The following is a 24,215-nucleotide window of genomic DNA, read 5'->3' as shown; positions in this document are numbered from 1 at the left end:
CTCTGCATTTTTTAATACAGTTCACAAGTCTTTCTTTTTTGCATATATCTGTGAGACCATTCACATTTAAAGATAATATGGAATGTGTTGTCATTATGTTCAGAAGTTATTATTTCCACCTGTTATGTATAACTGATTTTTTTTAAATGTCTAGTTTTAGATTCTGTGTTATATGCATAAACTAATGTTTAGCAGGTTGATCTTTAATACAGTTTCTTGTCATATCCATTTGAACCTATATTACACCTTGCAAAACTTTTTGTTTTAGTGAAAACCCGGAAAAGAAAAAAAAACACACCCCAGAACACCCCTAAAACTTACTGACTTAATACTAACACACAAACCTATATACATCTTCAAATATTGAAGTTTAACCCTCCTAATAGGAACAACTGTCCCAGACTGGCAGTCACACTCACAGGCTTGGATTAACCTATAAGGAAGGCTATCTATGCTAAGATGCATGGCACAGCCTATACTTCTGCTTCCACTAAGTGCTGTTTTTGCCTTATCTTTATTCCTCTCCCAGATTAGAAAAACACTTGAATGCTTTCAAAAACATTATCTCCTAGCCATTGAAAGAATTATTCTGTTTTTATTGCCCCTTATCAGGTTGTCTCCAGAGAGACATGAGAACCAGATACACGGTTGCCTCTACTTTACTACTCTTCTGCCTGCTGGATAGTGAGTAATCATTTTCCTCAAACACTCTACTGTTTCTCACTTTAAGTATTTTGTCACATTTATTTGCTAGAGGAAAACTTGTTATTATACTCTGTGTTCTCTTTTTATTTATCTTTTCCCCCTTAAAGCTTGTTACTTGATAAAGCCAAGGGCCTTAATCCAGTCATTCCCCTATACAAGGGTAAGAAAAAGCATATACATTTTTCTGGTATCATGCTCTTTTGTCCAGACTTTTCTTCTGTTTGTAAACTGCAGTACCTTCATTTCTTAAAACATAACAAGGAGAAAGAAAGAAGAAGGAAAAAAAGGGGGCACAGGTTTTAGTATCCCAATTACACCCAGAATTAACTGAGAAAGTTTACTTTTTACCTTATAAAATGCAGGTTATGTCATGCATTATAAAAATACTACTGTTAGGTATAACATTTTGTTTTACTTGCAGTTAACTCTTTCCTTCCTCTTCTCCCCTCCTAAATGTTCTTCTGAACATTAATGACACAAAGTAGAGCATATGATTTGGAGTCGCCTACAAGTTTAGCAAAGTCAGGGAAGTCCAATGTTTTCAGTTTTTCTTGTTCTGCCATGTTTCACAAATACAATTAATGCTTTGTAATCCCACATTTGTCAATTTCCAAGTTGCTTGTTTTCTTCCTGTTAATCTCCATTTCCTAAATCCTGTCTCTGATTCATTTCCAATGTACTCCTGGTTCTTCTAGTCAATTCTTGTGCTTTATTTCTGATCCTCAAGCTTTTTTTTTTTTTGAAACACTGGAAAAGGTTTCACTAGCACAGTCTCTCCATGGGCTTTATTAATGGAAGAACAAGAAGCAGATGAGTCTTCTGTTTGATAGCTCACTTTTTATTAAACAAACCAGGAAAGAATCATCTAAAACTATCCAGATACAGCAGCTTGAATCTCATGCCTGCTTCTCAACATTCCCTGATTTCTAGAACAAATGTACTTCTCTTCTGTCTGGTGTACACTAAGTATTCATTTTCCAAAAACACTCTGCTGTCTCATGCTTTTAGTACTTTGACCTTTTGCTACGGTTTTGTCAGAAACAACACCTGCTGGTAGGACTGGACCTTTAATATTAAAGGTGTAGATTGCTTTCTTGTTGCCAGGAGCACACCAAACAGTGTCCTTTTAATTAACAACTCCTGGTGTGGGATACCAATCCAGTTGCTTATTTGTGCTTTCATAAAATTAATACAGACTGTTCCTTCCAACTTCTCTTGTACAGCAGAAAATCTCTGGTTTTCCCTAAGTGCTCGGTTGTCTAATTCTATTATTTTTTGAAACATCTCTTCTTGAGCAGTCTCATACTCTGCTAACCTTTTCTTCATTTCAGGCTCTGATTTTTGCAGTTTTATCACCTCATCTGAATATCTGTTTAAAGCTTCTTTCATTTTTTCAAGCCTTTTGTTATTTGAGTTGATATACTGCTTCAGTATTTCATTTATTTTAATCATATCTGAGTACATTTGGCTATTTTCCTTTAGATTACTGGAAGTCATGTCTTGCACCAAGGCTGGAGCTTGAACTGCTTTTTGCTGAACAACTGCAGAATTCATCCCAGTCAGTGTTTTCTCCTCAACTTTTGTGATTGATTTTCTTTCTCTCTGAATTTCATTTTTGCTGGCATCCAGGCAGTGCACTTACTAGCCAGTTACTGAAATTTACCCAAAAAGGTAAGTTCACTGGCTCTCTTTTCTGAATTTCTGTTTTCACACTAGGATAGCTGAAATTAAGCTATAACTCATCTTGTAGCCACCTTGGAAGTTACATAATCTCCAAGGTGGGATCAAGATCAAGACAATTGGTAGTAGACAGGGGGGAAAAGCCATGATAATATAATTGTGGATAACACACAAAAGAATATAAATGAAAACAAATACAGGGTAACAAATGCAATTACGGTCAAGGCGAAAAGCAGAATACAGTGGCAGTAATCAAAAATAGCACACATAAAATTATGGTAGATATGTAACCAGAGCAGGGTATGTAGTCTGAAGGAAGGATCGGGAAAATACAATACTTCTCACAATGGAAAGGATCAGTGCAGCAGAACAAACAAGCTAACAGGAAGAATGGGAGTCAGTTGGGATCCAAGTAACTGGAAATGGCAGTATAGTTCTCAAAGGGACTGTATACCATACACCTCAAATGTCCAGAATTTTGAAAAAAAATCCAGATTCTTGCTTTATACTTTTTTGGTCTGTTCCTATAACATTTGTGGACTGCAGTGACTAAACAATGACATACATTTGAGTTGCAGACTACATATCCTTCAGAAAATGTATGTTAATGCAAAACCTGTTATTCTAACAACATTCTAAGTTTGTAAGAGTAATTACTTCAAATCTGGCACTGATTTTAAGCCTTTGTCTCCCATTACTTTTTGGCTTTGCTGAGAATTCTTGGCCTAAGAGGTTGAGAAGTACACTGTATGCTGTTTTTCTAATTACAAAGATTAGAAAATGAATGAATATATCACACATCAGACAACTGGTACAAAAAAACCTAGGACAGAACAGTTTTGAACCTGGTCTTATTTACATGTTCAAAGAAACAGAAGGCAACTTCACCCACATGTAGTCCATAGGGCTCAGGCAATGGCTTTGTTCCCAGTCCTTTCACATAATAAAGGTTCATCAGGGAAAAGCAGATCATTGCAAAGCTGTTACTGTTAACAGTAATCTATAGCACTTGGGTTTTCCTACTTTTCCAACCATGTTTTCTGGTTTTTGAAGCCATGTTCATTTTCCCTGAGAGGAAGCAGTGCAAGGTACTGATGTAGGCAGTGAAAGGTTCTCTTGTACAACCCAGGCTCTTGTTTGTCATTATAAGTTGTTATTATTCCTCTGTATTGGTGATCACTAATTCATGCTGGAGACAATTTTAGCTGTAGTGTCTCATTGTATATTTTTCCCTCCCAACCTTCTCTAGCACCCACTCCAATAACTGTCCTACCTGCACACAGCTGGCTTATTCATTCCATGCAGAAGGGAGCTAGGCATCCCCCATATAGGCGAGTGCCTTACAGCACATTCTCCCTGCCCAGGAAGCCTAACCATCTCATCTGTTTCTCTTGCGCCAAGAATTGTGTGGTAGAAAGTGGGGCAGCACAAATCATGTGGTAGAAAGTGGGTCAGCCTGCAGGTCTTGTGTAGCATCCTACCCTTCCCTCCTAGCAGGCAGCTTCACACACCTACCTGCCTCACTGCAGCAGTGTGTCTGCACCACTAACAGGGTGAGCTTGTCCATTCTCTTCCGCAGGTGATCAGATTATCCTCCAAGTAGATGTCAGCAATACAGCAGGCCAAGCCACCTCCTTCCTCCAGGATGGGCAAGCCAGTATAAGCTGATCAAGCCCATCTTCCCCTACCCATTCCCTCAGACACTCATGCTACTAATCGAGCAAAGGTCTCCTGGGCTGTAATCAGGGCTTCAGTACTCTACCCCATAAGGTTGGAATGTTATAGTTGGATCTGAATGCATTAGTAAAGGTACCTCACCTTTTACTTTACTAATTATTTTTTCTAAAATGGAACAACACTGATTACCACTGGTCCCCATAATGCGAAATCCAAAACATCACATCAACTTGTCTACATTTTCTTCCCTGGCCCTTTATATCTACACATCAGGGCTTAAATTCCTTACCACTACTGTCATCCTCCTCCTACGGGGCCTGTTGCTGATGTGCGCACTGTCTAAGCTCCCCCCCTCCCCAAGTTTGATGGAAAGGGAATAAATTTTAGCCTACTGGGCACACACATTTGCCATAGATCAGTAATATACCAAACTGGTCCAGATATCTGGTAGCTTAAATTAATATGGTTTAACCTTTGCTCATACAAAGACAGCTTTGTTGCCTAGTATCACATGCCAAAATGCTCTTAATTGCAGAAAGGTCTATCAGCAAACTCTGACAACTTCAATAGTATTTCACTAAGGATTTACCACGCTGACAGACTGAAACCTACCTGCTTCTGTGCCCATGACAGGTCAGGTCCTTCTTTATTGGTGCTGCCCAGATAACCCTGCTATATAACTGCATAACAATGTTGTTATCACCTCTCCTTCCTTCCAGGACTTCTTACACATCTAATCCCATTTTCTCAAATGGTCTTATGGCTTGCCCTGGGGGAAAAATTATGTCCTAGAAGACACTGAAAAACGGCTCAATTTTGGATGAAATCTCTGTCTGGTGAGGAGGAAAGTACAGTTGTGTACACTTACATAAATGTAGATGTTCGAGTGTATTCACTGTTGCAGTCATCGCCTGTGGGTTATCCCTGCTGTGGTAGCCCTCGGCCGGCCTGAATGCCAGAGTCAATGTTTTTGTGCGCCGGGTGCTCTCGCCTGTAGTCTGACATCAGCTCATTAGTACTATAAAGCAAGGCAGCAGACATCATTACATCAGTTTTTCTTGCCCTAACCCGTCAGAAGCATAAGAGAAAAGAGAGAAGTGGTCCTGGTGGCTAAGAACCACCCTGGCAAGCATGTGTCCCCCTAGGGGAAGATGTGAAAAGGGGGATGGAGGGAGGGAAACCAAGACTGCAACAGTGAATGCACTCGAACATCTACATTTATGGTAAGTGTACGCATCTGTACTGTACTGTGTTCTTCGTGTTTCACTGTTGCAGTCATCACCTGTGGGAGGATTCCCAAAGCTGAGGTAAAGGGTGGAAGGAAAGATAGAGTCCTAGGTATGGGTCAGGAGGCCCTACAGAACTCCAGAAGCAAACCCTGCCCTAGACTTCAAAAAGAGAGGTAAAGTGATAATGCTTTGTAAATGTATGGACAGAGGTCCAGGTGGCTGCTTCCAATATGTCCCTGGTAGGAACTCCTCTGAGGAAGGCAGTGGAAGTGGAGGTTGCCCTAGTGGAGTGGGTATGGATTGACCTAGGGATGGGTTTCCCATGTAGTCTGTAGCAAAAATGGATACAGTGTGAAATCCATTTGGAAATGGTTTGTTTGGAGATGGGCTTCCCCTCTGCCCCTGGGGCAAAGCTTACAGGAAGCTGGTCTATTTTTCTGAATGGCTTAGTGCAGTCCAGATAGTATCTGAGCTGTCTGTGCACGTATAGTGAGTGTAAAATTCTTTCCCCCTTGTTTTGAGGGTTGGGAAAGAAGCTGGGAAGGTGTATGGCCTGGTTAAGGGTCACATCAGATACCACCTTGGGCATAAAGGAGGGATTAGTCCTCAGGGAGACTCTGTCTGCATGGAAAATTATGAAGGGCTCGACAGCCATGAGAGCTTGAAGTTCTGAGACCCTTCTAGCTGAGGCGATAGCTAGTAGGAAGACAGTCTTCCAGGAGAGGTTCTTCAATTCTGTTGAAGTGGCAGGTTCGAAAGGAGGTAAGGTTAGTTTCTCTAACACATAATTCAGGTCCCATGGTGGAGTAGGAGGTCTTCTGGAAGGCCTGATATTAGAATCCCCTCTAAAGAATTGCTTAACCAAAGGATTAGAGAAGAGGGGGGTCTGAATCATAATGGGCAGAGATGGCCGAGGCATGGATTTTAATAGAGGAGAAGGACAGGCCACTATTGAGCAACTCTGCTAAGTAATCCAGGATGAGAGGGATGGAAGGTTGGGAGGTACTGCCCCCTTTTGATTGCTTCCAGGAGCAGAATCTTTTCCATTGTCTTGCATAAGATTTTCTTGTGCTGGGCCTTCTGGCCTCTGTGATGATGTCCAGGACCTGTTAGCTTAACAGTGACTTCTTGTTAGCTTTTAGTGAATGAGCCATGCTGAAAGTTTGAGAGTCTGTAGGTCTGGGTGCAGTACCTTCCCCCTCTCCTGGGTCAAGAGATCTGACCTTAGAGGAAGCAGTTTGGGGGGTTGTAAGATCAGACTGCGTAGTAAGGGGTACCAATGCTGTCTGGGCCAATCTGGGGCGATGAGGATGGCCTTTTGTCTCACTTATTATGATCAGAACCTTGGGAAGAGGGGACAGAGGAGGGTATGCATACACAAATAAGGAGCTCCAGGGGAAGGTCAAGGCATCCACCTTCCATGCTAGGAGGTGAAACGTAGAGTTGTGTACACTTACCATAAATGTAGATGTTCAAGTGTATTCACTGTTGCAGACATCACATTTGGGTTATCTGCTTGCAGTAGTCCTTAGTCGGCCTGATTATCAAAGTCTTGGGTCCTGCGTTGGTTGCTTTCTCATCTTCCATGACGTCAGGTAGTCAGGGGTATAAAGCATGCAGCCGACGCCATTACATCAGTTTTTCTTGCCCAAGATGTCAGGTGCCCCCCTAATGGGAAGCAATTAAATATAAATATGCAAGGTTATACCTCCAACAAAAAAGCAAATACACCAAAAAGCTTTTAAGCATAGTAAAGGAGAATAGAGGCATAGCCAAAAGAAGCCAGGGGCTGGAGGGAGGGTAATCAGGACTGCAACAGTGAATACTCGAACATCTACATTTATGGTAAGTGTATGCAACTGTACTATGTTCTTCATGTTTCACTGTTGCAGTCATCATATTTGGGTAGATTCCCAAAGCTAAGGATGGGAGGAGGAATTTAGATAGCATTAGGACCAGCTATAAGGCCCTGTAAGACTGCAGTGGCAAAACCAGCTCTGGATTTAAAGAAAATAGGCAAATGGTAATGCTTGGTGAAAGTATGTACAAAACTCCATGTAGCAGCTTCTAGGATATCCCTGGTAAGGACACCTCTGAGAAAGGCTGTAGAGGTAGATGCAGCCCTGATTGAGTGTGGTCTTATCCCCTGTGGGATAAGTTTTCCATGGTGCTTATAGCAGAAATTAATGCAATGGCCTATCCATTTAGAAATGGTTTGTTTTGAAATGGCCTTCCCCTCTGCCCCTGCAGCAAATGCCACCAGCAGTTGTTCAAATTTCCTTTGAGGTTTAGTCCTGCCCAAGTAAAATCTAAGTTATATGTACACATCTAAGGAGTGCAGTATCCATTCCCCTTTGTTCTGTGGATTAGAAATGAAGGTTGGCAAATTAATGGACTGATTAAGAGCCACACTGGATACTACCTTGGGCATGAAGGAAGGGTTGGTCCTGAAGGACACCCTGTCCGCATGAAAGATGATGAAGGGCTCCACTGCCATAAGGGCCTGTAATTCAGATACTCTTCTTGCTGAAATGATTTCTAAAAGGAAGGGTGTTTTCCAAGAAAGGAATTTTAACTCTGCACTTGCAGCTGGTTCAAAAGGAGGTAGAGTGAGTTTTTCCAATACAAAATTAAGGTCCCAGGCTGGAGTTGGGGCTCTCCTGGGTGGTCTTACGTTTTTGGCCCCTCTGAGGAACTGCTTGAGAAGTGGATGAGAGAAGAGGGGTGGTTCTGTGCTGTAATGAGTTGAAATGACTGAGGCATGAATTTTGATGGAGGAAAAAGAGAGGCCCTTGTGAAGCATCTCAGTTAAGTACTTAAGAATCTGAGGTAAATTGGGTGCTACTGTGCCCACCCCTTGAGTTTGGTTCCAGGAACAAAATCTTTTCCATTTTTCAGCATAAGAATTTCTAGTACTAAGCCTCCTTGCCTCCAAAATGACATCCAACACTTGTTTACTGAGGGATGGTAATGGAACGGTCAAGCAATTAGCCAGGCTGCCAGGTTCAGGGTTTGAAGCTGAGGATGCAAAATCTGGCCCTCCTGCTGGGACAGCAGGGTAGGTGTCTGAGGCAGGTGCCATGGTGCTAGCAGTGACACACTGCACAAGAGGGGGTACCAGTGTTGGCGTGATCAGTCTGGTGCAATCAGTATCGTCCTTGGTTTGTCCTGTTTGATCTTTAGTAGTACTTTGGAGAGGAGAGACAGAGGAGGAAAGACATAAACTGATAGATTTTTCTAGTTGAAGGACAGGGCATCCACTTTCCAAGCTTGTTTGTGGGGAGTCCTTGTGCAGAATTTGTCCAATTGGTAGTTCTGGGGGGAGGCAAACAGGTCTATATCTGGGCTCCCCCATTTGTTTATCAACATGTTGAAAGTCTTTGGTTCCAGTTTCCACTTGTGTGGGTCCATGAGATTTCTGCTTAGTTCGTCTGCCAGTGTATTTAGCTGTCCTGGCAGGAATTGAGCCTATAGATGCACTTGGTAGCTCAAGGCTGTGTTCCACAGAGCCATGGCTAGTCTGCAGAGGGGGCATGAATGGGTCCCCCCCCTACTTGTTTATGTACCACATAACAGTGGTGTTGTCCGTCCTTACCATTAATTGTCCTGGAAGAATGTGGTCCTTGAAGACTGTCAGAGCATTCTGTACAGCTAACATTTATTTTTGATTGATATGCAGGTGCATTTGACTTGGGTTCCATTTGCCCTGAATGCACTTCCCTGCCAGGTGAGCCCCCCCATGCATAATCTGATGCGTCTGTTGTTAGGCTTTGGGCGACAGGGGGTACAGTGAATGGTAGTCCCTTGTTCTGGTGGCAGGCCTCTGCCCACCAAAGGAACTCTAACTGTAGGCAAGGTATGATAGCGATCACTGCTTCTAGATCCTGAGAATGTTGACAAAAATAGGCTTTTTACATACCACTGTAGTTTCCTCATATGCAGTCTTGCATATGGAATTAGGAGAATGCAGGAGGCCATGAACCCCAAGGCTTGCAGTACTTGCCTTGCTGATAGCAGGGTTTGTGTGGCCATTAGTTCGAACTAAGCTGTCAAATGAATTTGTTTCTCTGGCAGGAGGAAACCCATCTGGGAAGTTGTGTTCAAGCTTGCTCTCAGGAATATAATTTGTTGACAGGGTACAAGATGTGATTTCTTTTCGTTTATGGTGTACCCCAGACAAGTTAGCACCTTTTGTACAAACGCCAGATGATTCAAAAGTATGTCCTGGCTTTCTGCTTGAATTAGACAATCGTCCAGGTATGGGTATATTTTAATATTTCTTTGCCTGCAAAATGCAATGACTGGAGCTAGGCACTTTGTGAATACCCTGGGCACAGTAGATAAGCCAAAGGGCAGTGCACAGAAAGTACAGTTGTGTACACTTACCATAAATGTAGATGTTCGAGTGTCTTCACTGTTGCAGTCATGACTGTAGGGTTCTCCCCTGCCGGCAGGCAGTCCTCGGTCGGCCAGTATCCCAAAGTCTGGGTCCGGCGTCAGCTGTTCAGCCATGTTCCCTGATGTCAGAGCGCCAGGAGTACAAAAGCTGACAGCCGATGCCATGTTCTCCAGTTTTTCTTGCCCCAGATGTCAGGAGTCCCAAAATGAATAAGGTCCCATAACCTTTGCAAATACACCTCAGAAGAATGGAGGAAAAAGGAACCACACAAAAGTAAAAATAAGAGGGGACAGGAGGGAGGGAAACCCAGACTGCAACAGTGAAGACACTTGAACATCTACATTTATGGTAAGTGTACACAACTGTACTATGTTCATCGTGTTTCACTGTTGCAGTCATGACTGTAGGGTAGAATCCCAAAGCAGAATGAAAGGGAGGTGGTCATAAAGAAGAAGGTCGGCTAAAAGGCCCTGCAAGACTGCAGAAGCAAAGCCTGCCCTAGACTTAGAGTAGAGAGGTAGATTGTAGTGCTTTGAAAAGGTATGCACTGAACTCCAAGTTGCAGCTTCCAAAATGTCTTTGGTAGGAACTCCCCTGAGGAAGGCAGCGGAAGTGGCAGCAGCTCTGGTGGAATGAGTACGTATACTCCCTGGGATTTGCTTTCCATGGTGTGAATAACAAAATCTGATTCCATGAGCAATCCATTTCGAAATGGTCTGTTTTGAAATGGCTTTACCTTGGGAACTTGAAGCATAAGAAACAAACAATTGCTCTGATTTTCTGATGTCCTTGGTTCTGTCCAGGTAAAAACATAGTTGTCTGTGTACATCCAAGGAATGTAAGATCCTTTCCCCTTTATTTTGAGGAGTAGGGAAAAAAGTTGGCAAGTGAATAGTTTGATTTAAAGCCACTTTGGAAACCACCTTAGGCATGAAAGTAGGATTAGTCCTTAAAGACACCCTGTCTTGATGAAAAATAATATAAGGTTCTACAGCCATAAGAGCCTGCAACTCTGAAACTCTCCTGGCAGAGGTCAGAGCTAAGAGGATGGCTGTTTTCCAAGATAAAACTTGATGTCAGAAGAGGCAGCAGGCTCAAAAGGAGGCAAGGTGAGCTTTTCCAAAACATAGTTGAGATCCCAAGCAGGAATGGGAGGAGATCTAGGAGGTCTTAAGTTCTTAGCTCCTCTGAGAAACTGTCTCATGAGCTGGTGGGAAAAGATTGGAGGATCTGTATTATAATGAGCGGAAATAGCAGAGGCATGTATCTTAATGGAAGAGAAAGAGAGACCCTTATGTAAGAGATCCATCAGGTAAAGTAAAATCAAGGGAATGTTAGGAAGAAGAGGATTAGAATCCTGAGCCTGCATCCAGGAACAAAATCTTTTCCATTTTCCTGCATAAGATTTTCTAGTGCTAGGACGTCTGGCTTCCAAAATGACATCCATAACCTGCTTGGGTAGGAGAGAATGTGTCAAAGACCCTGGATTAACCAGGCCGCCAGGCTGAGAGATCTGACATGGGAGTGTAGAATCTGACCCTGGTGCTGGGACAGAAGGTTCGGAGTCTGTGGCAAAACCCAAGGGGGCTCCCGACAAAGGTTTTTCAGAGTTGGGTACCAAAACTGTCAAGGCCAATTTGGGGCCAACAAGATGATCATCTTGGGCTTGTCCTATTTGATCTTTAATAATACCCGTGGAAGAAGAGGAAGAGGCGGAAAGGCATATCCCGAGAGGTTTCTTCAACTGAATGATAGTGCATCCACTTTCCAAGCTTGTTTGTGGAAAGTCCTGGTGCAAAAAGTCTGTAGTTGATGATTGAGGTGGGATGCAAAGAGGTCTATGTGAGGACATCCCCAGACTGCTGTTATCATCCTGAATATTTCGGTGTCCAGCATCCACTCGTGTGGGTGCGAAAGGTTTCTGCTCAGACTGTCTGCCAGGAAGTTTTGCTTCCCTGGTAGAAACTGAGCTTGAAGGTCCAGATTGCAAGCTAGAGTTGTGTTCCATAGATCCATGGCTAGTCTGCAAAGGGGGTAGGAATGAGATCCCCCTTGCTTGTTTATGTACCACATAACTGTGGTGTTGTCTGTCCGTATCAGTAGTTGTCCTGGTTGTAGAAGATTCCTGAAGGCCAATAGAGCTTTCTGAATGGCTAACATTTCCTTTAAATTGATATGCAGGTGCTTCTGATCCTTTGTCCAAAGGCCCTGCAGACAGTTGCCCTGAAAATGGGCTCCCCATGCATAATCCGAGGCATCTGTGGTTAGTCTCTGAGTGGCCGGAGGCAGACAGAAGGGGTTTCCTTTGTTTAGAGTGCATGCTTTGGACCACCAAAGGAATTCCTTTTGAAGACAAGACAGGACGGAGATCAGAATGTCTAAACTGTGGCAATGCTGCGACCATACACTTTTTAGGTACCACTGTATTTTCCTTATATGTAGCCTTGCATATGGTACGAGAAGGATGCAGGAGGCCATGTAACCCAAAGCCTGCAGGAATCTCCTTGCAGATAGCTGAGTTAAAGTTGCCAAGGTTTTGAAAGTTAGAGCCAGCTGTAACTGTTTTTCGTGTGTCAGAAATGCCATCTGGGTTGTTGTGTTTAGAGAAGCACCCAGAAAAATTATCTGTTGTGAGGGTGTCAAATTTGACTTTTTTATGTTTATAGTGAATCCCAGGAACTTGAGAAGATTTTGAACAAACTGTAGATACTGTAGTAAGCCCTCCTTGCTGTCTGCCTGAATAAGACAGTCATCCAGATAAGGGTAGATTTGAATTCCCTTGAGTCTGCAATAAGCTACTACTAGAGCCAGGCATTTGGTGAAGACCCTGGGCGCAGTAGACAATCCAAAGGGCAGCACAGAGAATTGAAAGTGCCTCGATCCGGCCTTGAACCTGAAGTATTTTCTGCGCTCCTGCCTGATGGGAATGTGTAAATATGCCTCCTTTAAATCCAAAGTTACCATCCATGCATTTTTGGTCAGCATTGGAAGCAGCTGCTGCAGAGTTAGCATCTTGAATTTTGGTATCTCTAGAAAAGTGTTCAGGACTGACAGATCCAGAATGGGTCTCCATGAATTTTGTTTCCTGGGGACTAGAAAGAGCCTTGAATAAAAGCCTTGTCCCATCTCTGAAAGTGGTACTAGTTCTATGGCTTTCATAGTCAAAAGAGCTTCCACCTGGTTTAAGGCCTCTGTCCATTGATGTTTTGGAAGATCTGGCCATCCGCTTGGCCTTGGTAGGGTATGAAAATGGAATTTGTAACCTCTTGAAACCACATCCAGAACCCACTTGTCTTGGGTTATATGAGTCCAATTTAGGTGGAAAAGAGAAAGTTTTCCTCTGAGACGGGCTTCCAGGCAAGAGGTTCCTGCAGCCCAACAGAGGGAGTCATTGAGTCTGTTTCCTATGAGCTTGCGTCCTATCCTCTCCTCCCCTAGGGGTGGAAGCAGTCCACTGTCTTGGTCTATAAGAGGCTTGTGTTTGAGGCCTTCCTCGTGAGCATCTGTATCTACCCCTCTGAGGCCTGTCTGAATTGGGAAAGGACCAATTTTTCGTAGGCCAATTCCTACTAAATCTGGGTGGCTGTACTTGTAAGAAATCTTTAACTGTTTGCATGGATTTAGCCTTATTCTCCATCTTTTTAATCACCTCTTCAGCTTTAGATCCAAACAAAACATTATGCTGAACAGGAGCATCCAATAATTTAGCTTTTACTTGATCCGGCAAATTTTGTTCCTTTAACCATGCATGCCTTCTAATTACTGTACCAGAGGCAGCAGCCCTACAAGAAGCCTCCAAGGCATCAAAACCACAGTGTAAACCATGCTTCCCAACTTGTTCAGTAGCATATATCAAGTAATTCCTTATCATCCGCACAGACGGAAATGGAAGTTAGCTTTTGTTTTAAAACAGACAGGAGAAATTGCTGGTATTTCAGCATATGAAACTGACAGTTTAAAGCCCTAATAGATAAAGTAGCAGAAGTGTACACTTTTTTGCCCCATCTTTCTAAAGATCTGGAATCCTTCTCAGTGGGAATGGGGTTCTTAGCAGAAGCGACCTTAACTCCCTTAGGACCCTGAGAAATGGTTTCAGGGTCAGCAGTAGGGTTCTTGTATAAAAACTGGTGGGAATCAGGAACCCTGTAATATCTGTCAGGCTTAACAGGAGCTGGAGGAAAAGAGTCAGGGGTTAAGTTAGCCTCCGAAAAAGCATCATCCACAATATCCAAAACAGGAGGAATAGCCAGGGGTCTATGTTGGGGAAGAAGAAGAAAATCCCTTAGTCTTTTCTTAGATTCTGAATACTCCTGTCCTTCCCAGTGAAAATGTTCCCTCATTTCATGCAAAGTTTCCCCAAAAGAGCAATCCTCAGGGGGGAGAAGCTGAGGGAATGGATTCCTCAGCATCAGAATCCTCATAAGGAGGGAAAGAATAATCCTGGCCAGAAGAAGAAACTGAAGAAACAGAAGCCTGATCAGAGGAGTCATAATAAACTTCCTGCCTTGGCCTTTTATCTGGAGTGGGATGTAAACCCCTAATCATAATGAGTAAGTCCTCCGCCATCTTAAGTAACTGTTTCTGTGACTTGGGAGCCAGATCAGAAGAGGCCTGTGTTGCAGTCTTTGATTTGGAAGGAGTCTTTGCCTTTGTCTTTGGCTTTGCCTTTATTAGAAGCTGAGTAGGCCTGAAAACCCCTTCGGAAGCCGGTACCTGCACAGCGGCTCCAGACCCATCCGAAGGAGCATTGTCCGAAAGTCTTGCAACAGAAGTATTCAAAGGCCTAGTTGGCTCCTCGTGGGAGTCCGTTTCGGCCATCGGTTCTGAAATGGCCGACGACAGGGGCTGCAAAAGCGCCTCACTGATGACGGCCGAACCTGAAGCTGGCTCTGCTTGTACAATATCGTCAGATTTGGACCTTGGAGGCCTGTCTTTGTCCTTGCGTCGTTTGTGACCTCCGGTAGCCGGAACCATATCCGACGACATTTTGTAATTAAAACGCCTACCGAAGTAATGAAATGCAAAATCGTACCTTCGTTTAATTGTACGTTGATTGAATCTAGCACAAAACCGACAACTAGCTACGTCGTGGTCAGGGCCTAAGCAAGGAATACAGTAAGAATGAAAATCCTTATGAGGTATTTGCTTCCCACATGAAATACAATTATTAAAATTTTCGCCATCGGACTGGAGCAAGAAAAAAGTTTCCCCAATGGGGTACTTAGCTTTGAGTAGGAGAAGAAAGTCTTCGGACTGAAGATTGTTCAGAAAAGTTTGTCAGGAGTCAGCCGACCGGCACTTGCGAACTGCTATCACCGCACGGCAAGAAAGACTGGAGAACATGGCGTCGGCTGTCAGCTTTTGTACTCCTGGCGCTCTGACGTCATGGAGCATGGCTGAACAGCCGACGCCGGACCCAGACTTTGGGATTCTGGCCGACCGAGGACTGCCTGCCGGCAGGGGAGAACCCTACAGTCATGACTGCAACAGTGAAACACGATGAACATCTGATAGTGCACGTAGCCTGCTTTGAAGCATAGGTATCTTCTGGCAGATTCCTTGATTGGGATGTGCAGGTAGGCTTCCTTTAAATCCAACCGAGCATCCTTGCCTAGCATAGGAAGCAACTGGTGAAGAGTTAGCATCTTGAATTTTGGGATCAACAAAAAGGTGTTTAGGATAGAAAGGTCCAGGATAGGATGCCATGAGTTGTCTTTTCTGGATACCAGGAAAGTCTTGAGTAGAAAACTTGTCCCTTTTCCACTTCTGGTACAGTCTGAATAGCCCTTATGCTTAACAGAGAGAGCACTTGCTTTTGAGCCTCTGCCCACTGATTTGGGGGTAGATCTGGCCAACCATTAGGGGATGGTAACATGTGGAAGTGAAATCTGTATCCTTTGGAAACTACATTTAAAACCCATTTGTCCTGGGTAATTAGTTCCCAGTTTTTTGGCTGCAGAGCAATTTTTCCCCCTAAAGGGAAAGTCAGTTGAGAAGGGCTTGGAAGTTTTAAAGTTAAGTCATTGAGACAGTTTACCATAGGGGGAGTCTTACTACTCCCTGATTTGGAAGTGGGAGCCCCCCCACTGCTTAGTCCTGTGCGTACCTTGGGACTGAAGCCTTGGTGTTCTGCTGATTCTGTGTTTGGTCTGAGAAGGCCTGGAAGAGACAGGAAAGAACCAATTCTTAGAGGGCCAATGCATACTAAATCTTGGTGGCTGTACCTGTAGGAAATTTTAACAGTTTGCATAGATTTAGCTTTTTCCTCCATCTTTTTAAGTACTTCTTCTGCTTTGTTGCTAAACAGGCGGTCCTGATTTAAGGGAGCATCCAGCAATTTAGCTTTAACATGATCTGGCAAAGACTGCTCCTTAAGCCAAGCATGCCTTCTAAGTACAGACCCACTGATAGCAGCCCTGCAAGATGCCTCTAGTGAATCAAAACCACATTGCAAAGTATGTTTTCCAACTTGTTCAGCAGAATGTATTAAATGCTGTAAATCCTTATTTTCAGCACAGTCAGGAATCAACATCATTTTCTGTTTAAGCAATCCAATAATATGCCGCTGATACTTTAACATATGAAATTGGCAGTTTAAGGCCCTAATGGCCAAGATTGCAGAAGTGTATGCCTTCTTACCCCATCTATCCAGCACCCTGGAATCTTTTTGGCAGTAGTAGCCTTAATGTCCTTGGGTCCCTGTGAAATGGTCTCAGGATCCGCAGTAGGATTTTTAAAAAGGAACTTGTGAGAGTCAGGAACTCTGTAATATCTATCAGGTTTTCTGGGAGCAGGAGGTAAAGAGTCGGGGGCCAAGCTAGATTCCATAAAGGCATCATCAGCAATGTCCAGTACAGGGAGGATAGCTAAAGGCCTGTGTTGGGGCAGCAGTAAGAAATCCCTAAGCCTCTTTTTAGAATCAGTGTAATCCTGGCTTTCCCAGCGAAAATGCCCCCCTAAGAGTATGCACAGTTTCACCAAAAGTGAAATCCTCTGGAGGGGAAGCAGAGGGAATAGAGTCCTCTGCATCAGAATCCTCATAGGTAGATAAGGGTAAATCCTGTTCATCAGAGGAAACAGAAAATTCAGAATCCGGATCAGAAGTATCATAAGCAAATTCAGTCCTAGGTCTCTTAGAGGGGAAAGGTTGGCTTTCCCTGATTAAAGTAATAAGGTCTTCAGCCATTCTTATCATTTGTTTTTTAGGCATAGAAGCCTGACCAAGTGGTCTAGGCATCGGATTTCTAGGCATGGTTCGAGTTTTAGGCCTTGAAGAATAAGATGGCGTCAGTTTAATATGCAAGTCAGTAGGCCTGAATACACCCTCAGAAGCCGGTGCCTGCACAGTGGCTATGGACCCATTTAAGGCAGAGACATCTGCAGGTTCCACAGCTGAAGCATCTCGCGGCATACCGGACTCTGAATGGGTCTCAGTAGAGGCCTGCGAATCTGAAGTAGCAGGTATCAGGGGCTGAGAAAGCGCCTCACCGAGTACTGGCGAACTTAGGAGAAGCGTCGTCAGCAGCTTTGGACCTAGGCGGCCTGCCTCTGTCTTTATCTTTGCATTTTTTGTTTTCGGAATGTCGGTAGTCAGGTTGCTTACCAAACACATATCTGGATAATTGAACTGAGTACCAAAATATTTAGAAGTGTAAATATACCGACAACAAATAGTTCGCTGTTTAAATAAGGCACAAAACCGACAGCGAGGTACGTTGTGGTCAGGGTCTAGGCAAGGAATACAGTATGAATGAAAATCTTAATGAATATTTGCTTTCCACAAGAAATACAATTATTGACTTTTACTGACATCGGTTTAGAGCAAGAAAATGTTTCCCCGAACGGGGTACTTAGCTTTAGTTGAAGACTTTGGTTCTGAAACTCGAAAACGAAAATTTCAGGAGTTGGCCGACCGGCACTTGCTAACTGCTTCTGCTTTGGGCACCTCACGGCAAGAAAGACTGATGTAATGACGTCGGCTGCATGCTTTATACCCCTGACTACCTGACGTCATGGAAGATGAGACAGCAACTGACGCAGGACCCAACACTTTGATAATCAGGCCAACTGAGGGCTACTGCAAGCAGATAACCTAAATGTGATGACTGCAACAGTGAAACACAAAGAACATCTCCCTGGTGCAAAATTTGTGCAGCTGGTGGTTGAGGTGGGAGGCAAAGAGGTCCACCACTGGGGTCCCCCACTCTTGGGTGATTTGCAGAAAGATTTCTCTGTGGAGCTGCCATTCGTGGGGGTCTAGTAAGTTTCTGCTTAGGTGGTCTGCCAGTGTGTTGTTGATCCCTGGTAAGTACTGGGCAATTAGGTGTAGCCCCATGGAGGTAGCTGTAAGTCACAGACTCATGGCTAACCTGCACAGGGGGTAAGATTGGGTGCCCCCCTGTTTGTTGATGTACCACATTACTGTGGTGTTGTCTGTTTTTATAAGGAGGACCCCTGACCTGAGATAGGGTTGGAAGGAAATCAGAGTGTTTTGCACTGCCATCATTTCTTTCTGGTTGATGTGCAAGTAAAGTTGCTGGGCATTCCCAAGGCCCTGGGTACACCTGCCTGCTAGGTGAGTGTCCCAAGCTATGTCTGAGGTGTCGGTGGTGATTGTCTGGCCGGAAGGGTGGAGGATGAAGGGAAGACCCTTGTTCATGGCACAGGCCTCTGCCCACCAGAGAAATTCGTCCCTTATACAAGGGATCAGTGGGAGAGTTTTCTCTAAGGACTGAGAGTGCTGACACCAAAGGTTCTTTAAGTACCACTGAATGAAGCCTGGCGAGAGGGATGAGAAGGATGCAAGATGCCATGTATCCCAGGGCTTGCAGGAACTTCCTCGCAGTGAGATGACTTCTGGAAGCCAGCTGGGTGAAGTAGAGAGGCAGGAAACTCTGCTTTTCTGGGGACAGGAAGGCCATTAGGGTTGTTGTGTCTAGCACAGCTCCCAGGAAAACAATTTTCCTGGTGGGGTTTTGCTATGATTTTTTTCTCATTGATGGTGAACCCTAGGGAAGTCAGGAGTTTTTTGTGAAAGAGAAGATCCTGGAGTAACTTTTCTTTGCTTTTCGTCTGAATGAGGCAGTCGTCCAGGTAAGGGTAAATCTGTATATTTCTCTGTCTGCGGAATCCTATAACTCGGGCCAAGCATTTGGTGAATACTCTGGGAGCAGTAGATAAGCCAAAGGGCAGTGCAGAGAACTGAAAGTGCTGATTGCCTGCTGTGAAGCGCAGGAATTTTCTGCACGATTCCCTGATGGGGATGTAGAGGTAGGCATCTTTTAGGTCTAGTGTTACCAGCCAGGCATTTTGTGCAAGCATAGGCAGGAGCTGCTGCAAGGTTAGCATTTTGAATCTGGGGAACACCAAGGAGGTGTTCAGTTTGGATAGATCCAGGATGGGGCGCCAAGTGCCCTCTTTTCTGGGGACAAGGAATAGTCTTGAGTAAAAACCTTTTCCTGTTTGATCCAGAGGGGCAGGTTCTACTGCCCCCTGGGATATTAGGGTTTTTACCTGTTTTAATGCCTCTACCCACTGGTTTGTGGGAGGTCTGGGTACCCTCTTGGAATTGTGAGTTTGCTGAAGGAGAATCTGCATCCCTGAAAAATGATTTTTAATACCCATTGGTTCTTGGTTATAGAGACCCAGTTGTCCTTGAGGGGGAGGGAGAGTCATTGTGAGTGCTTACCACAGAAGCTTGGCTTAGAACTCCCTGCCTTAGAGGTGGAAGTGGTCCATTGTTTGCTTCATAGCTGGCCCTGGGATGGGGGCCTGGATGTCCTGTCCCTGCGGGCCTTACTTTGGCCCTCTCTGCTGGGTGCAGGGAAGGCCCAGTATTTAGAGGGGAAGTTCCTGCTGAATCTGAGCGGTTGAACTTGAAAAAAATATTTTACTGTTTGCACAGATTTTGCTTTGTCTTCCATCTTTTTAAGCACCTCTTCTGCTTTTTCCCCAAACATGCGTTCCTTATCTAGGTGTGCATCAATAAGTTTAGACTTGACATGATCAGGGAAAGGTTGTTCCTTCAGCCATGCATGTCTTCTAACAGCAGATCCTGTCACTGCTGCCCTGCTAGAGGCTTCTAGGGCGTCATATCCACATTGTAATGAGTGCCTCGCCATTTGACAAGCAGAGTGTAGTAATTCTGCCAGCTCTTTTGAGATGGCACCGTCAGAGGAGGTAACGATCTTCTGTTTTAATTGTTCCAAAGTGTGTTGTTGATATTTTAACATATGGAACTGACAAATGAGTGCTCTGATAGCTAAGGTTGCAGAAGTGTATACTTTCGTACCCCATCTGTCCAGAGCTCTGGAGTCTTTGTCAAAAGGAAGAGGATTCTTGGCAGAACTAGTCTTAGATCCTTTGGGTCCCTGTGTAATGACCTCAGGGTCTGCAGCAGGTTCCTGTACAGGTACATGTGAGAATCGGGTACTCTGTAGTACCTGTCAGGTTTAACTGAGGCAGGAGGCAGGGCATCAGGGGCTAAACTGGATTCAAGGAAAACATCATCCACCACTTCTAGAATAGGTGGGATGGCCAGGGGTCTGTGCTGGAGCAGGTCTAGAAACTCTCTAAGACGTTGCTTTGCCTGTGGGTAGTCCTGAGATTCTCACTGAAAATGTTCCCTGAGGGAGTGAAGGGTTTCCCTGAAGGAGAGGTCCTCTGGAGGGGAGGCAGAGGGGATGGATTCCTCTGGATCTGAATCCTCATAAACAGTTAAGGGCTGTTGTTCCTCTTCAAAGGCAGAATAATCAGATTTCTCAGACTCCTGGTCTGTCATAACTTCTGGAGAAGGAGCCCTTTTCCTTTTTGGAGTGGGGGCTTGAATACCTTGGATAAGGGAGATGACATCCTCCGCCATTTTAAGCATTTGAGCTTGGGGTGGGGGAGCAGTAGCAAGATGGTGGCTAGAAGCAGCTTTCTTAGGAGTGGCCTGGCTTCGAGGCCTAAGAGATTCTGTCGGTCTCTGAGAAACGGGAGTCGGAAGAGAAGACGTTGTTTTTAGTCTAGAATCGGTAGTACGAACGGCCTCCTCGGAAGCCGGTGCCTGCGTCATGGACCCAACCGAGGGACAGACAGCCTAAGGCTCGGAAGACAAAGTGGATTTCTGCGGCATACCGGACTCTGAAAAGGTCTTGGCAGAAGCCAGCATAGAAAGCGAGTCGGGCATCAGGGGCTGCAAAAGCGCCTCATTGAATTCCAGAGAACTGACGACTTGCTTAGCGGTAGCAATGTTGTAAGGCTTAGCCTTGTGTGGCCTGTCTCTTTCTTTACATTTTTTCAAAAGGTCGGCGGATTGTTGGCTGATGGACACCATATCGCAATTTGAAGATGGAATATGAAAATAATTGTCTACAAAAAGAGCTCTACGGCGAATGGTTCTCGCATTAAAGAGGGCACAGAACCGGCAATGAGGGACATTGTGGTGCGGGCCTAAACAAGTGATGCAGTGAGAATGAAAGTCTCGGTGTGGGATCTGCTTTCCACAGGCGAGACAACTGTTAACTTTTTCGGATATCGGTTAGAGCAAAAAAAAGTGTCCCCAACAGGGCACTAAACTTTAAATGTTTTCTGCTGAAATACATCTTCTAGTAGTGACTGACCGGCACTCATGCAAACTGCTTCTGCTATGGGCTCCATGGCAAAAAAGACTGATGTAATGATTTTGGCTGCCTTGCTTTATAGTACTGACGACCTAACGTCAGACTACAGGTGACAGCAACTGGCACACAAAAACATTAACTCTGGTATTCAGGCCAGATGAGGGCTACCACAGCAGGGATAACCCACAGGTGATGACTGCAACAGTGAAACACGAAGAACATCGGCTTACTTTCCATCTATTGAGATGATGTAAGAGCACAGAATGGGAGTTTTCTTTTACTAGTTAAGAAGTCTCTTCAGTCTACACTTACTGATGAATACAGAAATGTTCACTGATGAATATGGGACAAATTGGCTGTTGGCTCTGATCTACATAGGAAGACTCATATAGTTATTTATTTGCTTACCATACAGATCACTGCCCTCCTCCTTAAACTTACCTGAAACTCTCCTCAAACCATGAAGAACGAATCCTCCAAAAACAGTAACATCAGATGAGATGCTCATGAATTCTACCAACAAACATGATGTATCAATTTACAGCCACTAATACAGCTGGTTCCTGACAGCATCAGTTATAATCCACTTACAGGCAATCATTCTCTTTTACCCATCATTCTCATCAAAAGTCCAAAGAGATGTTTTAACTGTTACGTCCAGGTCAACACCATGACAGACATTGTCTCTTCTTATTAATCAAACCAAAGATGGTGCCACATCTTTTTAATTTAAGGAATAATCAACTCCACCATCATTCAAAAGCCCTTGGACCTTTATGGGAGTCCCCCTTTACCGAATGATCTATGCAAGACATCTACATAAATGCTGGTGTGGTTTTGAGTCAATTTACCACAATCTTGATAGAAACATGGAATAAATATTTTCAGTCCCCACCCACAGATCATGTTTGTTACACTGGCCTTGACTAATTAAGAACCCAAAAGTCAGACCAAGAGTAAGCTATATAACATGGAAGTGTTAGAAATATGTGAATACAGCTAAACTATGCTAATCCTTTACTGAACAGAAATGGTCTTACAGAAATACTATCAAGTCTGTAAAGTAACACCTACTACAATAACACACAACAAAATGTATTCCATTTGCTGGAAATGTAAAGGATAGAGGCAAGAGGATTCTAGGTGAGACCAGAAAGGTCATTATCTTAATATAGTAGCTGCCTAGCAAACTAGTTCCATCCCACAAAAACTGTGTCAGCAAACTAAAATGTCTTCTTCATACCTTCCACACATGCTAGCTTGCCATGTAGGTTAAATGTGAAGTTATCTTGCAGGAGACCTACTATTAAATCTCAACTTTTTATGCCAAGCAGTGCTAGTGGAGGCCTTGAAAGCTGACCACCTGAAAGCTGTTCTGCTTGATAACAGTGGCAGTCCTGAAGCTGAATGTTTGTTGCTAATCTATCACTTACATTTACTGTAGTTCTAGCTTGCTGAAAATGTGCTATGTCACCCTCATTTCCTAAAGCAACAATCCAACCTCGTCCTTGGAGTACCAGTTGATCTCCAGGGTACAAACAGTGACAAAGGTACTACAGAAATGGGCGTACATGCAAGTTCAGTAATTATATATTAAATCATGCACAGAATCGATTTAAATGTCCTCTTGCAACCTTGCATTATGTCCCTAACACCATTTTCACAAACATGGATTAAGACCTCCTGGTGGATTTTCCCTGTAGCCTCAGAGTCTGACTTTTGTATCCATCAAATGTGGAAAATTTAGCAACTATAATTACTTAATTAATGACTTGGTTAACAATCACTGACTATTAACTTTTGATATTTACTGATGTGTATGTCTTGCTTACTTACCTTTTATTTTCTATGTCACATTTGTCTTGTAGTAGATTTGATTTAATTAGGCTGCTGATGAAAAAATGGGTCTATGTGTCCCATTTCACTTACCCGCTAAATAAAACTGATATGAACTACTACTTGCTTAACATCCAAAACGTGGTTCTTGGGAATGCCAAAATATCTGCTTTAAGAACTATTCTAAGGCCAATGTTTTTTCACAAGGCTCTGCATCGGCTCTTACTTTTTTACCTTATTTATAAAATATTTGAGCTCACTCAAGCATCCCTGGATGCAAGCTATATTCTGAGACCAATGGTACTTCACACTGGCTCTTATTTTTTCACTTTATTTATAAAGTATCTCAGCTCCCCCAAGCATACCCAAATGCAAGTTATATTCTTTGTGGACAACCTTGTCATCCTCTGGTCTGGAGTTACTGCAAAAGTCATACAAGGAATACTACAGTATTGTCTCTGCAGGGTACTGGACTGAACTATTTTTAAAATTGTACAGTTTAACACTATAAAGGCTCACATGATGCTGCATGGGACCCACCAACACCATATCTCTGAAACTTATTGACTTTAATGCCTGCTCAGTCAGGCAAATCTTACTTTTCAAATAACTGGGTACTTTGACTAACCCACTTCTATCACTTCACAACCACTTTAAGTGGACCACCACTAATGTTCTTACCTCACTAAAACTCAAGTTACAGAATGACTAGGCCTTTGACCTATGAAACAAGAACCTCAGTATTTAAGTTCTCCTTCCAAAACTGGAATATACCTTAATTCTAAGACTACCTGACCTTGTAAACAGAAACTACTGCAAATGGTCCTAACAGAAGTTTGCAGGTTCAGTCCATTTTCTAAAACTGTCATCGCCTGACCTTGCCCTAGTTCAAATGGCTGCTACTCTGTAAAACAGTAACTTTGTCACTTGCTTGAAGAACTTACATGTCACCACAGCTGTGGATACTGTAACTTTGTAGGAAACATCATGTGCATGCTCTTCACTGCATTTTCTGGTACACCTTCCATTCAACTTAGAACAAAGTCATTAAGCACAATTGTCAGCGTGACGCCCTTGCACATGAGA

The 24,215-nt window shown here is 43.7% G+C and overlaps 1 protein-coding gene across 1 annotated transcript in view; it reads right to left on the bottom strand.

Annotated features, from left to right (window-relative positions):
- Positions 1–24,215, bottom strand: part of PXMP2 (peroxisomal membrane protein 2) — a 439,334-nt gene that overhangs the window by 141,467 nt on the left and 273,652 nt on the right. The gene's annotated exons all lie outside the window — the stretch shown is intronic.

This window comes from Protopterus annectens, chromosome 4.part0 (assembly GCF_019279795.1).
Source record: "Protopterus annectens isolate FY-2018-M chromosome 4.part0, PAN1.0, whole genome shotgun sequence".
In the NCBI taxonomy this organism is placed as follows: Eukaryota; Metazoa; Chordata; order Ceratodontiformes; family Protopteridae; genus Protopterus; species Protopterus annectens.
The sequence above is the reverse complement of the archived record's forward strand: the minus strand, read 5'-3'. Positions and strand labels throughout refer to the sequence as shown.